The sequence below is a fragment of the Symphalangus syndactylus genome, chromosome 9, assembly GCF_028878055.3.
Source record: "Symphalangus syndactylus isolate Jambi chromosome 9, NHGRI_mSymSyn1-v2.1_pri, whole genome shotgun sequence".
NCBI lineage: Eukaryota > Metazoa > Chordata > Mammalia > Primates > Hylobatidae > Symphalangus > Symphalangus syndactylus.
In genome coordinates this window covers 147,465,500-147,483,946 of record NC_072431.2, presented here as the reverse complement: position 1 = coordinate 147,483,946, position 18,447 = coordinate 147,465,500, and positions in this window count along the sequence as shown.

The following is an 18,447-nucleotide window of genomic DNA, read 5'->3' as shown; positions in this document are numbered from 1 at the left end:
TTGCAGTTTCTACAGAAAGAGTGTTTCAGAACGGCTCAATCAAAAGTAAGGTTCAACTCTGTTAGTTGAATGCACAGAACAGAAAGAAGTTTCATACAATGCTTCTGTGTAGTTTATATTTGAACATATTCTTTTTTCCACTATTACCCACTTAGCGCTACGAATGTCCAGTTGCATTTTCTACAGACAGAGTGTTTCAAAACTGCTCAATCAAAAGTATGGTTTAACTCCGTTAGCTGAATGCTCAGATCAGAAAGAAGTTTCACAGAATGCTTCTGTGTAGTTTATATTTGAATATATTCCTTTTTCCCCTACTACTCTCTTAGCGCTCCAAATGTCCAGTTGCATTTTCTACAGAAAGAGTGTTCAGATCTGCTCAATCAAAAGTATGGTTTAACTCTGTTAGCTGAATGCACAGATCAGAAAGAAGTTTCACAGAATGATTCTGTGTAGTTTATATTTGGAGACATTCCTTTTTCCACTATTACCCTCTTAGCGCTCCGAATCTCCACTTGCATTTTCTACAGAAAGTGTGTTTCAGAACGGCTCAATCAAAACTAAGGTTCAACTCTTTTAGTTGAACAAACAGAACAGAAAGAAGTTTCACACAATTCTTCTGTGTAGTTTTTATTTGTAGACATTCTTTTTCCCAATATAGGCCTCTTAGGGCTCAGAATGTCCAATTGCAGTTTCTACAGAAAGAGTGTTTCAGAACGGCTCAATCAAAAGTAAGGTTCAACTCTGTTAGTTGAATGCACAGAACAGAAAGAAGTTTCATTCAATGCTTCTGTGTAGTTTATATTTGAACATATTCTTTTTTCCACTGTTACCCACTTAGCGCTACGAATGTCCAGTTGCATTTTCTACAGACAGAGTGTTTCAAAACTGCTCAATCAAAAGTATGGTTTAACTCTGTTAGCTTAACGCTCAGATCAGAAAGAAGTTTCACAGAATGCTTCTGTGTAGTTTATATTTGAATATATTTCTTTTTCCACTACTATGCTATTAGCGCTCCAAATGTCCAGTTGCATTTTCTACAGAAAGAGTGTTCAGATCTGCTCAATCAAAAGTATGGTTTAACTCTGTTAGCTGAATGCACAGATCAGAAAGAAGTTTCACCGAATGATTCTGTGTAGTTTATATTTGAAGACATTCCTTTTTCCACTATTACCTTCTTAGCGCTCCGAATCTCCACTTGCATTTTCTACAAAAAGAGTGTTTCATAACTGCTCAATCAAAAATAGGTTTTATCTCTGTTAACTGAATTTACAGATCAGAAATAAGTTTCACAGAATGCATCTGTGTAGTTTTTATTTGAAGATATTCTTTTTCCCAATGTAGGCCTCTTAGCGCTTAGCATGTCCAATTGCAGTTTCTACAGAAAGAGTGTTTCAGAACGGCTCAATCAAAAGTAAGGTTCAACTCTGTTAGTTGAATGCACAGAACAGAAAGAATTTTCACAGAATGCTACTGTGTAGTTTATATTTGCATATATTCCTTTTTCCACTATTACACTCTTAGCGCTCCGAATGTCCACTTGCATTTTCTACAGAAAGAGTGTTCAGAACTGCGCAATCAAAAGTATGGTTTAACTCTGTTAGCTTAATGAACATATCAGAAATAAGTTTCACACAATGCTTCTGTGTAGTTTTTATTTGAAGATATTATTTTTCCCAATATAGGCCTCTTAGCGCTCAGAATGTCCAATTGCAGTTTCTACAGAAAGAGTGTTTCAGAAAGGCTCAATCAAAAGTAAGGTTCAACTCTGTTAGTTGAATGCACAGAACAGAAAGAAGTTTCATACAATGCTTCTGTGTAGTTTATATTTGAACATATTCTTTTTTCCACTATTACCCACTTAGCGCTACGAATGTCCAGTTGCATTTTCTACAGACAGAGTGTTTCAAAACTGCTCAATCAAAAGTATCGTTTAACTCTGTTAGCTGAATGCTCAGATCAGAAAGAAGTTTCACAGAATGCTTCTGTGTAGTTTATATTTGAATATATTCCTTTTTCCACTACTACGCTCTTAGCGCTCCAAATGTCCAGCTGAATTTCCTACAGAAAGAGTGTTCAGATCTGCTCCATCAAAAGTATGGTTTAACTCTGTTAGCTGAATGCACAGATCAGAAAGAAGTTTCACCAAATGATTCTGTGTAGTTTATATTTGAAGACATTCCTTTTTCCACTATTACCCACTTAGCGCTCCGAATCTCCACTTGCATTTTCTACAAAAAGAGTGTTTCATAACTGCTCAATCAAAAATATGTTTTATCTCTGTTAACTGAATTTACAGATCAGAAATAAGTTTCACAAAATGCATCTGTGTAGTTTTTATTTGAAGATATTCTTTTTCCCAATGTAGGCCTCTTAGCGCTTAGCATGTCCAATTGCAGTTTCTACAGAAAGAGTGTTTCAGAACGGCTTAATCAAAAGTAAGGTTCAACTCTGTTAGTTGAATGCACAGAACAGAAAGAATTTTCACAGAATGCTACTGTGTAGTTTATATTTGCATATATTCCTTTTTCCACTATTACCCTCCTAGCGCTCCGAATGTCCACTTGCATTTTCTACAGAAAGAGTGTTCAGAACTGCGCAATCAAAAGTATGGTTTAACTCTGTTAGCTTAATGAACATATCAGAAATAAGTTTCACACAATGCTTCTGTGTAGTTTTTATTTGAAGATATTATTTTTCCCAATATAGGCCTCTTAGCGCTCAGAAGGTCCAATTGCAGTTTCTACAGAAAGAGTGTTTCAGAAAGGTTCAATCAAAAGTAAGGTTCAACCCTGTTAGTTGAATGCACAGAACAGAAAGAAGTTTCATACAATGCTTCTGTGTAGTTTATGTTTGAACATATTCTTTTTTCCACTATTACCCACTTAGCGCTACGAATGTCCAGTTGCATTTTCTACAGACAGAGTGTTTCAAAACTGCTTAATCAAAAGTATGGTTTAACTCTGTTAGCTGAATGCTCAGATCAGAAAGTAGTTTCACAGAATGCTTCTGTGTAGTTTATATTTGAATATATTCCTTTTTCCACTACTACTCTCTTAGCGCTCCAAATGTCCAGTTGCATTTTCTACAGAAAGAGTGTTCAGATCTGCTCAATCAAAAGTATGGTTTAACTCTGTTAGCTGAATGCACAGATCAGAAAGAAGTTTCACCAAATGATTCTGTGTAGTTTATATTTGAAGACATTCCTTTTTCCACTATTACCCACTTAGCGCTCCGAATGTACACTTGCATTTTCTACAAAAAGAGGGTTTCATAACTGCTCAATCAAAAATATGTTTTATCTCTGTTAACTGAATTTACAGATCAGAAATAAGTTTCACAGAATGCATCTGTGTAGTTTTTATTTGAAGATATTCTTTTTCCCAATGTAGGCCTCTTAGCTCTTAGCATGTCCAATTGCAGTTTCTACAGAAAGAGTGTTTCAGAACGGCTCAATCAAAAGTAAGGTTCAACTCTGTTAGTTGAATGCACAGAACAGAAAGAAGTTTCATACAATGCTTCTGTGTAGTTTATATTTGAACATATTCTTTTTTCCACTATTAACCACTTAGCGCTACGAATGTCCAGTTGCATTTTCTACAGACAGAGTGTTTCAAAACTGCTCAATCAAAAGTATGGTTTAACTCCGTTAGCTGAATGCTCAGATCAGAAAGAAGTTTCACAGAATGCTTCTGTGTAGTTTATATTTGAATATATTCCTTTTTCCCCTACTACTCTCTTAGCGCTCCAAATGTCCAGTTGCATTTTCTACAGAAAGAGTGTTCAGATCTGCTCAATCAAAAGTATGGTTTAACTCTGTTAGCTGAATGCACAGATCAGAAAGAAGTTTCACAGAATGATTCTGTGTAGTTTATATTTGGAGACATTCCTTTTTCCACTATTACCCTCTTAGCGCTCCGAATCTCCACTTGCATTTTCTACAGAAAGTGTGTTTCAGAACGGCTCAATCAAAACTAAGGTTCAACTCTTTTAGTTGAACAAACAGAACAGAAAGAAGTTTCACACAATTCTTCTGTGTAGTTTTTATTTGTAGACATTCTTTTTCCCAATATAGGCCTCTTAGGGCTCAGAATGTCCAATTGCAGTTTCTACAGAAAGAGTGTTTCAGAACGGCTCAATCAAAAGTAAGGTTCAACTCTGTTAGTTGAATGCACAGAACAGAAAGAAGTTTCATTCAATGCTTCTGTGTAGTTTATATTTGAACATATTCTTTTTTCCACTGTTACCCACTTAGCGCTACGAATGTCCAGTTGCATTTTCTACAGACAGAGTGTTTCAAAACTGCTCAATCAAAAGTATGGTTTAACTCTGTTAGCTTAACGCTCAGATCAGAAAGAAGTTTCACAGAATGCTTCTGTGTAGTTTATATTTGAATATATTTCTTTTTCCACTACTATGCTATTAGCGCTCCAAATGTCCAGTTGCATTTTCTACAGAAAGAGTGTTCAGATCTGCTCAATCAAAAGTATGGTTTAACTCTGTTAGCTGAATGCACAGATCAGAAAGAAGTTTCACCGAATGATTCTGTGTAGTTTATATTTGAAGACATTCCTTTTTCCACTATTACCTTCTTAGCGCTCCGAATCTCCACTTGCATTTTCTACAAAAAGAGTGTTTCATAACTGCTCAATCAAAAATATGTTTTATCTCTGTTAACTGAATTTACAGATCAGAAATAAGTTTCACAGAATGCATCTGTGTAGTTTTTATTTGAAGATATTCTTTTTCCCAATGTAGGCCTCTTAGCGCTTAGCATGTCCAATTGCAGTTTCTACAGAAAGAGTGTTTCAGAACGGCTCAATCAAAAGTAAGGTTCAACTCTGTTAGTTGAATGCACAGAACAGAAAGAATTTTCACAGAATGCTACTGTGTAGTTTATATTTGCATATATTCCTTTTTCCACTATTACACTCTTAGCGCTCCGAATGTCCACTTGCATTTTCTACAGAAAGAGTGTTCAGAACTGCGCAATCAAAAGTATGGTTTAACTCTGTTAGCTTAATGAACATATCAGAAATAAGTTTCACACAATGCTTCTGTGTAGTTTTTATTTGAAGATATTATTTTTCCCAATATAGGCCTCTTAGCGCTCAGAATGTCCAATTGCAGTTTCTACAGAAAGAGTGTTTCAGAAAGGCTCAATCAAAAGTAAGGTTCAACTCTGTTAGTTGAATGCACAGAACAGAAAGAAGTTTCATACAATGCTTCTGTGTAGTTTATATTTGAACATATTCTTTTTTCCACTATTACCCACTTAGCGCTACGAATGTCCAGTTGCATTTTCTACAGACAGAGTGTTTCAAAACTGCTCAATCAAAAGTATCGTTTAACTCTGTTAGCTGAATGCTCAGATCAGAAAGAAGTTTCACAGAATGCTTCTGTGTAGTTTATATTTGAATATATTCCTTTTTCCACTACTACGCTCTTAGCGCTCCAAATGTCCAGCTGAATTTCCTACAGAAAGAGTGTTCAGATCTGCTCCATCAAAAGTATGGTTTAACTCTGTTAGCTGAATGCACAGATCAGAAAGAAGTTTCACCAAATGATTCTGTGTAGTTTATATTTGAAGACATTCCTTTTTCCACTATTACCCACTTAGCGCTCCGAATCTCCACTTGCATTTTCTACAAAAAGAGTGTTTCATAACTGCTCAATCAAAAATATGTTTTATCTCTGTTAACTGAATTTACAGATCAGAAATAAGTTTCACAAAATGCATCTGTGTAGTTTTTATTTGAAGATATTCTTTTTCCCAATGTAGGCCTCTTAGCGCTTAGCATGTCCAATTGCAGTTTCTACAGAAAGAGTGTTTCAGAACGGCTTAATCAAAAGTAAGGTTCAACTCTGTTAGTTGAATGCACAGAACAGAAAGAATTTTCACAGAATGCTACTGTGTAGTTTATATTTGCATATATTCCTTTTTCCACTATTACCCTCTTAGCGCTCCGAATGTCCACTTGCATTTTCTACAGAAAGAGTGTTCAGAACTGCGCAATCAAAAGTATGGTTTAACTCTGTTAGCTTAATGAACATATCAGAAATAAGTTTCACACAATGCTTCGGTGTAGTTTTTATTTGAAGATATTATTTTTCCCAATATAGGCCTCTTAGCGCTCAGAATGTCCAATTGCAGTTTCTACAGAAAGAGTGTTTCAGAAAGGCTCAATCAAAAGTAAGGTTCAACACTGTTAGTTGAATGCACAGAACAGAAAGAAGTTTCATACAATGCTTCTGTGTAGTTTATATTTGAACATATTCTTTTTTCCACTATTACCCACTTAGCGCTACGAAAGTCCAGTTGCATTTTCTACAGACAGAGTGTTTCAAAACTGCTCAATCAAAAGTATGGTTTAACACTGTTAGCTGAATGCACAGATCAGAAAGAAGTTTCACCGAATGATTCTGTGTAGTTTATATTTGGAGACATTCCTTTTTCCACTATTACCCTCTTAGCGCTCCGAATTTCCACTTGCATTTTCTACAGAAAGAGTGTTTCAGAACGGCTCAATCAAAACTAAGGTTCAACTCTTTTATTTGAACAAACAGAACAGAAAGAAGTTTCACAAAATTCTTCTGTGTAGTTTTTATTTGTAGACATTCTTTTTCCCAATATAGGCCTCTTAGCGCTCAGAATGTCCAATTGCAGTTTCTACAGAAAGAGTGTTTCAGAACGGCTCAATCAAAAGTAAGGTTCAACTCTGTTAGTTGAATGCACAGAACAGAAAGAAGTTTCATACAATGCTTCTGTGTAGTTTGTATTTGAACATATTCTTTTTTCCACAATTACCCACTTAGCGCTACGAATGTCCAGTTGCATTTTCTACAGACAGAGTGTTTCAAAACTGCTCAATCAAAAGTATGGTTTAACTCTGTTAGCTGAATGCTCAGATCAGAAAGAAGTTTCACAGAATGCTTCTGTGTAGTTTATATTTGAATATATTCCTTTTTCCACTACTACGCTCTTAGCGCTCCAAATGTCCAGTTGAATTTCCTACAGAAAGAGTGTTCAGATCTGCTCCATCAAAAATATGGTTTAACTCTCTTAGCTGAATGCACAGATCAGAAAGAAGTTTCACCAAATGATTCTGTGTAGTTTATATTTGAAGACATTCCTTTTTCCACTATTACCCACTTAGCGCTCCGAATCTACACTTGCATTTTCTACAAAAAGAGTGTTTCATAACTGCTCAATCAAAAATATGTTTTATCTCTGTTAACTGAATTTACAGATCAGAAATAAGTTTCACAGAATGCATCTGTGTAGTTTTTATTTGAAGATATTCTTTTTCCCAATGTAGGCCTCTTAGCGCTTAGCATGTCCAATTGCAGTTTCTACAGAAAGAGTGTTTCAGAACGGCTCAATCAAAAGTAAGGTTCAACTCTGTTAGTTGAATGCACAGAACAGAAAGAATTTTCACAGAATGCTACTGTGTAGTTTATATTTGCATATATTCCTTTTTCCACTATTACCCTCTTAGCGCTCCGAATGTCCACTTGCATTTTCTACAGAAAGAGTGTTCAGAACTGCGCAATCAAAAGTATGGTTTAACTCTGTTAGCTTAATGAACATATCAGAAATAAGTTTCACACAATGCTTCTGTGTAGTTTTTATTTGAAGATATTATTTTTCCCAATAGAGGCCTCTTAGCGCTCAGAATGTCCAATTGCAGTTTCTACAGAAAGAGTGTTTCAGAAAGGCTCAATCAAAAGTAAGGTTCAACTCTGTTAGTTGAATGCACAGAACAGAAAGAAGTTTCATACAATGCTTCTGTGTAGTTTATATTTGAACATATTCTTTTTTCCACTATTACCCACTTAGCGCTACGAATGTCCAGTTGCATTTTCTACAGACAGAGTGTTTCAAAACTGCTCAATCAAAAGTATGGTTTAACTCCATTAGCTGAATGCTCAGATCAGAAAGAAGTTTCACAGAATGCTTCTGTGTAGTTTATATTTGAATATATTCCTTTTTCCACTACTACTCTCCTAGCGCTCCAAATGTCCAGTTGCATTTTCTACAGAAAGAGTGTCCAGATCTGCTCAATCAAAAGTATGGTTTAACTCTGTTAGCTGAATGCACAGATCAGAAAGAAGTTTCACAGAATGATTCTGTGTAGTTTATATTTGGAGACATTACTTTTTCCACTATTACCCTCTTAGCGCTCCGAAACTCCACTTGCATTTTCTACAGAAAGAGTGTTTCAGAACGGCTCAATCAAAACTAAGGTTCAACTCTTTTAGTTGAACAAACAGAACAGAAAGAAGTTTCACACAATTCTTCTGTGTAGTTTTTATTTGTAGACATTCTTTTTCCCAATATAGGCCTCTTAGCGCTCAGAATGTCCAATTGCAGTTTCTACAGAAAGAGTGTTTCAGAACGGCTCAATCAAAAGTAAGGTTCAACTCTGTTAGTTGAATGCACAGAACAGAAAGAAGTTTCATACAATGCTTCTGTGTAGTTTGTATTTGAACATATTCTTTTTTCCACTATTACCCACTTAGCGCTACGAATGTCCAGTTGCATTTTCTACAGACAGAGTGTTTCAAAACTGCTCAATCAAAAGTATGGTTTAACTCTGTTAGCTGAATGCTCAGATCAGAAAGAAGTTTCACAGAATGCTTCTGTGTAGTTTATATTTGAATATATTCCTTTTTCCACTACTACGCTCTTAGCGCTCCAAATGTCCAGTTGAATTTCCTACAGAAAGAGTGTTCAGATCTGCTCCATCAAAAATATGGTTTAACTCTCTTAGCTGAATGCACAGATCATGAAGAAGTTCCACCGAATGATTCTGTGTAGTTTATATTTGAAGACATTCCTTTTTCCACTATTACCCTCTTAGCGCTCCGAATCTCCACTTGCATTTTCTACAAAAAGTGTGTTTCATAACTGCTCAATCAAAAATATGTTTTATCTCTGTTAACTGAATTTACAGATCAGAAATATGTTTCACAGAATGCATCTGTGTAGTTTTTATTTGAAGATATTCTTTTTCCCAATGTAGGCCTCTTAGCGCTTAGCATGTCCAATTGCTGTTTCTACAGAAAGAGTGTTTCAGAACGGCTCAATCAAAAGTAAGGTTCAACTCTGTTAGTTGAATGCACAGAACAGAAAGAATTTTCACAGAATGCTACTGTGTAGTTTATATTTGAATATATTCCTTTTTCCACTATTACCCTCTTAGCGCTCCGAATGTCCACTTGCATTTTCTACAGAAAGAGTGTTCAGAACTGCGCAATCAAAAGTATGGTTTAACTCTGTTAGCTTAATGAACATATCAGAAATAAGTTTCACACAATGCTTCTGTGTAGTTTTTATTTGAAGATATTATTTTTCCCAATATAGGCCTCTTAGCGCTCAGAAGGTCCAATTGCAGTTTCTACAGAAAGAGTGTTTCAGAAAGGTTCAATCAAAAGTAAGGTTCAACCCTGTTAGTTGAATGCACAGAACAGAAAGAAGTTTCATACAATGCTTCTGTGTAGTTTATGTTTGAACATATTCTTTTTTCCACTATTACCCACTTAGCGCTACGAATGTCCAGTTGCATTTTCTACAGACAGAGTGTTTCAAAACTGCTTAATCAAAAGTATGGTTTAACTCTGTTAGCTGAATGCTCAGATCAGAAAGTAGTTTCACAGAATGCTTCTGTGTAGTTTATATTTGAATATATTCCTTTTTCCACTACTACTCTCTTAGCGCTCCAAATGTCCAGTTGCATTTTCTACAGAAAGAGTGTTCAGATCTGCTCAATCAAAAGTATGGTTTAACTCTGTTAGCTGTATGCACAGATCAGAAAGAAGTTTCACAGAATGATTCTGTGTAGTTTATATTTGGAGACATTCCTTTTTCCACTATTACCCACTTAGCGCTCCGAATCTCCACTTGCATTTTCTACAGAAAGATTGTTTCAGAACTGCTCCATCAAAACTAAGGTTCAACTCTTTTAGTTGAACAAACAGAACAGAAAGAAGTTTCACACAATTCTTCTGTGTAGCTTTTTTTTGTAGACATTCTTTTTCCCAATATAGGCCTCTTAGCGCTCAGAATGTCCAATTGCAGTTTCTACAGAAAGAGTGTTTCAGAACGGCTCAATCAAAAGGAAGGTTCAACTCTGTTAGTTGAATGCACAGAACAGAAAGAAGTTTCATACAATGCTTCTGTGTAGTTTATATTTGAACATATTCTTTTTTCCACTATTACCCACTTAGCGCTACAAATGTCCAGTTGCATTTTCTACAGACAGAGTGTTTCAAAACTGCTCAATCAAAAGTATGGTTTAACTCTGTTAGCTGAATGCTCAGATCAGAAAGAAGTTTCACAGAATGCTTCTGTGTAGTTTATATTTGAATATATTCCTTTTTCCACTACTACGCTCTTAGCGCTCCAAATGTCCAGTTGCATTTTCTACAGAAAGAGTGTTCAGATCTGCTCAATCAAAAGTATGGTTTAACTCTGTTAGCTGAATGCACAGTTCAGAAAGAAGTTTCACCGAATGATTCTGTGTAGTTTATATTTGAAGACATTCCTTTTTCCACTATTACCCTCTTAGCGCTCCGAATCTCCACTTGCATTTTCTACAAAAAGAGTGTTTCATAACTGCTCAATCAAAAATATGTTTTATCTCTGTTAACTGAATTTACAGATCAGAAATAAGTTTCACAGAATGCATCTGTGTAGTTTTTATTTGAAGATATTCTTTTTCCCAATGTAGGCCTCTGAGCGCTTAGCATGTCCAATTGCAGTTTCTACAGAAAGAGTGTTTCAGAACGGCTCAATCAAAAGTAAGGTTCAACTCTGTTAGTTGAATGCACTGAACAGAAAGTATTTTCACAGAATGCTACTGTGTAGTTTATATTTGAATATATTCCTTTTTCCACTATTACCCTCTTAGCGCTCCGAATGTCCACTTGCATTTTCTACAGAAACAGTGTTCAGAACTGCGCAATCAAAAGTATGGTTTTACTCTGTTAGCTTAATGAACATATCAGAAATAAGTTTCACACAATGCTTCTGTGTACTTTTTATTTGAAGATATTATTTTTCCCAATATAGGCCTCTTAGCACTCAGAATGTGCAATTGCAGTTTCTACAGAAAGAGTGTTTCAGAAAGGCTCAATCAAAAGTAAGGTTCAACTCTGTTAGTTGAATGCACAGAACAGAAAGAAGTTTCATACAATGCTTCTGTGTAGTTTATATTTGAACATATTCTTTTTTCCACTATTACCCACTTAGCGCTACGAATGTCCAGTTGCATTTTCTACAGACAGAGTGTTTCAAAACTGCTCAATCAAAAGTATCGTTTAACTCTGTTAGCTGAATGCTCAGATCAGAAAGTAGTTTCACAGAATGCTTCTGTGTAGTTTATATTTGAATATATTCCTTTTTCCACTACTACGCACTTAGCGCTCCAAATGTCCAGTTGAATTTCCTACAGAAAGAGTGTTCAGATCTGCTCCATCAAAAGTATGGTTTAACTCTGTTAGCTGAATGCACAGATCAGAAAGAAGTTTCACCAAATGATTCTGTGTAGTTTATATTTGAAGACATTCCTTTTTCCACTATTACCCACTTAGCGCTCCGAATCTCCACTTGCATTTTCTACAAAAAGAGTGTTTCATAACTGCTCAATCAAAAATATGTTTTATCTCTGTTACCTGAATTTACAGATCAGAAATTAGTTTCACAGAATGCATCTGTGTAGTTTTTATTTGAAGATATTCTTTTTCCCAATGTAGGCCTCTTAGCGCTTAGCATGTCCAATTGCAGTTTCTACAGAAAGAGTGTTTCAGAACGGCTTAATCAAAAGTAAGGTTCAACTCTGTTAGTTGAATGCACAGAACAGAAAGAATTTTCACAGAATGCTACTGTGTAGTTTATATTTGCATATATTCCTTTTTCCACTATTACCCTCTTAGCGCTCCGAATGTCCACTTGCATTTTCTACAGAAAGAGTGTTCAGAACTGCGCAATCAAAAGTATGGTTTAACTCTGTTAGCTTAATGAACATATCAGAAATAAGTTTCACACAATGCTTTGGTGTAGTTTTTATTTGAAGATATTATTTTTCCCAATATAGGCCTCTTAGCGCTCAGAATGTCCAATTGCAGTTTCTACAGAAAGAGTGTTTCAGAAAGGCTCAATCAAAAGTAAGGTTCAACTCTGTTAGTTGAATGCACAGAACAGAAAGAAGTTTCATACAATGCTTCTGTGTAGTTTATATTTGAACATATTATTTTTTCCACTATTACCCACTTAGCGCTACGAAAGTCCAGTTGCATTTTCTACAGACAGAGTGTTTCAAAACTGCTCAATCAAAAGTATGGTTTACCTCTGTTAGCTGAATGCACAGATCAGAAAGAAGTTTCACCGAATGATTCTGTGTAGTTTATATTTGGAGACATTCCTTTTTCCACTATTACCCTCTTAGCGCTCCGAATCTCCACTTGCATTTTCTACAGAAAGAGTGTTTCAGAACGGCTCAATCAAAACTAAGGTTCAACTCTTTTATTTGAACAAACAGAACAGAAAGAAGTTTCACAAAATTCTTCTGTGTAGTTTTTATTTGTAGACATTCTTTTTCCCAATATAGGCCTCTTAGCGCTCAGAATGTCCAATTGCAGTTTCTACAGAAAGAGTGTTTCAGAACGGCTCAATCAAAAGTAAGGTTCAACTCTGTTAGTTGAATGCACAGAACAGAAAGAAGTTTCATACAATGCTTCTGTGTAGTTTGTATTTGAACATATTCTTTTTTCCACTATTACCCACTTAGCGCTACGAAAGTCCAGTTGCATTTTCTACAGACAGAGTGTTTCAAAACTGCTCAATCAAAAGTATGGTTTAACTCTGTTAGCTGAATGCTCAGATCAGAAAGAAGTTTCACAGAATGCTTCTGTGTAGTTTATATTTGAATATATTCCTTTTTCCACTACTACGCTCTTAGCGCTCCAAATGTCCAGTTGAATTTCCTACAGAAAGAGGGTTCAGATCTGCTCCATCAAAAATATGGTTTAACTCTGTTAGCTGAATGCACAGATCAGAAAGAAGTTTCACCAAATGATTCTGTGTAGTTTATATTTGAAGACATTTCTTTTTCCACTATTACCCACTTAGCGCTCCGAATCTACACTTGCATTTTCTACAAAAAGAGTGTTTCATAACTGCTCAATCAAAAATATGTTTTATCTCTGTTAACTGAATTTACAGATCAGAAATAAGTTTCACAGAATGCATCTGTGTAGTTTTTATTTGAAGATATTCTTTTTCCCAATGTAGGCCTCTTAGCGCTTAGCATGTCCAATTGCAGTTTCTACAGAAAGAGTGTTTCAGAACGGCTCAATCAAAAGTAAGGTTCAACTCTGTTAGTTGAATGCACAGAACAGAAAGAATTTTCACAGAATGCTACTGTGTAGTTTATATTTGCATATATTCCTTTTTCCACTATTACCCTCTTAGCGCTCCGAATGTCCACTTGCATTTTCTACAGAAAGAGTGTTCAGAACTGCGCAATCAAAAGTATGGTTTAACTCTGTTAGCTTAATGAACATATCAGAAATAAGTTTCACACAATGCTTCTGTGTAGTTTTTATTTGAAGATATTATTTTTCCCAATAGAGGCCTCTTAGCGCTCAGAATGTCCAATTGCAGTTTCTACAGAAAGAGTGTTTCAGAAAGGCTCAATCAAAAGTAAGGTTCAACTCTGTTAGTTGAATGCACAGAACAGAAAGAAGTTTCATACAATGCTTCTGTGTAGTTTATATTTGAACATATTCTTTTTTCCACTATTAACCACTTAGCGCTACGAATGTCCAGTTGCATTTTCTACAGACAGAGTGTTTCAAAACTGCTCAATCAAAAGTATGGTTTAACTCCATTAGCTGAATGCTCAGATCAGAAAGAAGTTTCACAGAATGCTTCTGTGTAGTTTATATTTGAATATATTCCTTTTTCCACTACTACTCTCCTAGCGCTCCAAATGTCCAGTTGCATTTTCTACAGAAAGAGTGTCCAGATCTGCTCAATCAAAAGTATGGTTTAACTCTGTTAGCTGAATGCACAGATCAGAAAGAAGTTTCACAGAATGATTCTGTGTAGTTTATATTTGGAGACATTACTTTTTCCACTATTACCCTCTTAGCGCTCCGAATCTCCACTTGCATTTTCTACAGAAAGAGTGTTTCAGAACGGCTCAAACAAAACTAAAGTTCAACTCTTTTAGTTGAACAAACAGAACAGAAAGAAGTTTCACACAATTCTTCTGTGTAGTTTTTATTTGTAGACATTCTTTTTCCCAATATAGGCCTCTTAGCGCTCAGAATGTCCAATTGCAGTTTCTACAGAAAGAGTGTTTCAGAACGGCTCTATCAAAAGTAAGGTTCTACTCTGTTAGTTGAATGCACAGAACAGAAAGAAGTTTCATACAATGCTTCTGTGTAGTTTATATTTGAACATATTCTTTTTTCCACTATTACCCACTTAGCGCTACGAATGTCCAGTTGCATTTTCTACAGACAGAGTGTTTCAAAACTGCTCAATCAAAAGTATGGTTTAACTCTGTTAGCTGAATGCTCAGATCCGAAAGAAGTATCACAGAATGCTTCTGTGTACTTCATATTTGAATATATTCCTTTTTCCACTATTACGCTCTTAGCGCTCCAAATGTCCAGTTGCATTTTCTACAGAAAGAGTGTTCAGATCTGCTCAATCAAAAGTATGGTTTAACTCTGTTAGCTGAATGCACAGATCATGAAGAAGTTCCACCGAATGATTCTGTGTAGTTTATATTTGAAGACATTCCTTTTTCCACTATTACCCACTTAGCGCTCCGAATCTCCACTTGCATTTTCTACAAAAAGTGTGTTTCATAACTGCTCAATTAAAAATATGTTTTATCTCTGTTAATTGAATTTACAGATCAGAAATAAGTTTCACAGAATGCATCTGTGTAGTTTTTATTTGAAGATATTATTTTTCCCAATGTAGGCCTCTTAGCGCTTAGCATGTCCAATTGCTGTTTCTACAGAAAGAGTGTTTCAGAACGGCTCAATCAAAAGTAAGGTTCAACTCTGTTAGTTGAATGCACAGAACAGAAAGAATTTTCACAGAATGCTACTGTGTAGTTTATATTTGAATATATTCCTTTTTCCACTATTACCCTCTTAGCGCTCCGAATGTCCACTTGCATTTTCTACAGAAAGAGTGTTCAGAACTGCGCAATCAAAAGTATGGTTTAACTCTGTTAGCTTAATGAACATATCAGAAATAAGTTTCACACAATGCTTCTGTGTAGTTCTTATTTGAAGATATTATTTTTCCCAATATAGGCCTCTTAGCGCTCAGAATGTCCAATTGCAGTTTCTACAGAAAGAGTGTTTCAGAAAGGTTCAATCAAAAGTAAGGTTCAACTCTGTTAGTTGAATGCACAGAACAGAAAGAAGTTTCATACAATGCTTCTGTGTAGTTTATGTTTGAAGATATTCTTTTTTCCACTATTACCCACTTAGCGCTACGAATGTCCAGTTGCATTTTCTACAGACAGAGTGTTTCAAAACTGCTCAATCAAAAGTATGGTTTAACTCTGTTAGCTGAATGCTCAGATCAGAAAGAAGTTTCACAGAATGCTTCTGTGTAGTTTATATTTGAATATATTCCTTTTTCCACTACTACTCTCTTAGCGCTCGAAATGTCCAGTTGCATTTTCTACAGAAAGAGTGTTCAGATCTGCTCAATCAAAAGTATGGTTTAACTCTGTTAGCTGAATGCACAGATCAGAAAGAAGTTTCACAGAATGATTCTGTGTAGTTTATATTTGGAGACATTCCTTTTTCCACTATTACCCTCTTAGCGCTCCGAATCTCCACTTCCATTTTCTACAGAAAGAGTGTTTCAGAACGGCTCAATCAAAACTATGGTTCAACTCTTTTAGTTGAACAAACAGAACAGAAAGAAGTTTCACAAAATTCTTCTGTGTAGTTTTTATTTGTAGACATTTTTTTCCCAATATAGGCCTCTTAGCGCTCCGAATGTCAAATTGCAGTTTCTACAGAAAGAGTGTTTCAGAACGGCTCAATCAAAAGTAAGGTTCAACTCTGTTAGTTGAATGCACAGAACAGAAAGAAGTTTCATACAATGCTTCTGTGTAGTTTATATTTGAACATATTCTTCTTTCCACTATTACCCACTTAGCGCTACGAATGTCCAGTTGCATTTTCTACAGACAGAGTGTTTTAAAACTGCTCAATCAAAGGTATGGTGTAACTCTGTTAGCTGAATGCTCAGATCAGAAAGAAGTTTCACAGAATGCTTCTGTGTAGTTTATATCTGAATATATTCCTTTTTCCACTACTACGCTCTTAGCGCTCCAAATGTCCAGTTGCATTTTCTACAGAAAGAGTGTTCAGATCTGCTCAATCAAAAGTATGGTTTAACTCTGTTAGCTGAATGCACAGATCAGAAAGAAGTTTCACCGAATGATTCTGTGTAGTTTATATTTGAAGACATTCCTTATTCCACTATTACCCTCTTAGCGCTCCGAATCTCCACTTGCATTTTCTACAAAAAGAGTGTTTCATAACTGCTCAATCAAAAATATGCTTTATCTCTGTTAACTGAATTTACAGATCAGAAATAAGTTTCACAGAATGCATCTGTGTAGTTTTTATTTGAAGATATTCTTTTTCCCAATGTAGGCCTCTTAGCGCTTAGCATGTCCAATTGCAGTTTCTACAGAAAGAGTGTTTCAGAACGGCTCAATCAAAAGTAAGGTTCAACTCTGTTAGTTGAATCCACAGAACAGAAAGAAGTTTCACAGAATGCTACTGTGTAGTTTATATTTGAATATATTCCTTTTTCCACTATTACCCTCTTAGCGCTCCGAATGTCCACTTGCATTTTCTACAGAAAGAGTGTTCAGAACTGCGCAATCAAAAGTATGGTTTAACTCTGTTAGCTTAATGAACATATCAGAAATAAGTTTCACACAATGCTTCTGTGTAGTTTTTATTTGAAGATATTATTTTTCCCAATATAGGCCTCTTAGCGCTCAGAATGTCCAATTGCAGTTTCTACAGAAAGAGTGTTTCAGAAAGGCTCAATCAAAAGTAAGGTTCAACTCTGTTAGTTGAATGCACAGAACAGAAAGAAGTTTCATACAATGCTTCTGTGTAGTTTATATTTGAACATATTCTTTTTTCCACTATTACCCACTTAGCGCTACGAAAGTCCAGTTGCATTTTCTACAGACAGAGTGTTTCAAAACTGCTCAATCAAAAGTATGGTTTAAATCTGTTAGCTGAATGCTCAGATCAGAAAGAAGTTTCACAGAATGCTTCTGTGTAGTTTATATTTGAATATATTCCTTTTTCCACTACTACTCTCTTAGCGCTCCAAATGTCCAGTTGCATTTTCTACAGAAAGAGTGTTCAGATCTGCTCAATCAAAAGTACGGTTTAACTCTGTTAGCTGAATGCACAGATCAGAAAGAAGTTTCACAGAATGATTCTGTGTAGTTTATATTTGGAGACATTCCTTTTTCCACTATTACCCTCTTAGCGCTCCGAATCTCCACTTGCATTTTCTACAGAAAGAGTGTTTCATAACTGCTCAATGAAAAATATGTTTTATCTCTGTTAACTGAATTTACAGATGAGAAATAAGTTTCACAGAATGCATCTGTGTAGTTTTATTTGAAGATATTCTTTTTCCCAATGTAGGCCTCTGAGCGCTTAGCATGTCCAATTGCAGTTTCTACAGAAAGAGTGTTTCAGAACGGCTCAATCAAAAGTAAGGTTCAACTCTGTTAGTTGAATGCACAGAACAGAAAGAAGTTTCATTCAATGCTTCTGTGTAGTTTATATTTGAACATATTCTTTTTTCCACTGTTACCCACTTAGCGCTACGAATGTCCAGTTGCATTTTCTACAGACAGAGTGTTTCAAAACTGCTCAATCAAAAGTATGGTTTAACTCTGTTAGCTTAATGCTCAGATCAGAAAGAAGTTTCACAGAATGCTTCTGTGTAGTTTATATTTGAATATATTTCTTTTTCCACTACTACGCTATTAGCGCGCCACATGTCCAGTTGCATTTTCTACAGAAAGAGTGTTCAGATCTGCTCAATCAAAAGTATGGTTTAACTCTGTTAGCTGAATGCACAGATCAGAAAGAAGTTTCACCGAATGATTCTGTGTAGTTTATATTTGAAGACATTCCTTTTTCCACTATTACCTTCTTAGCGCTCCGAATCTCCACTTGCATTTTCTACAAAAAGTGTGTTTCATAACTGCTCAATCAAAAATATGTTTTATGTCTGTTAACTGAATTTACAGATCAGAAATAAGTTTCACAGAATGCATCTGTGTAGTTTTTATTTGAAGATATTCTTTTTCCCAATGTAGGCCTCTTAGCGCTTAGCATGTCCAATTGCAGTTTCTA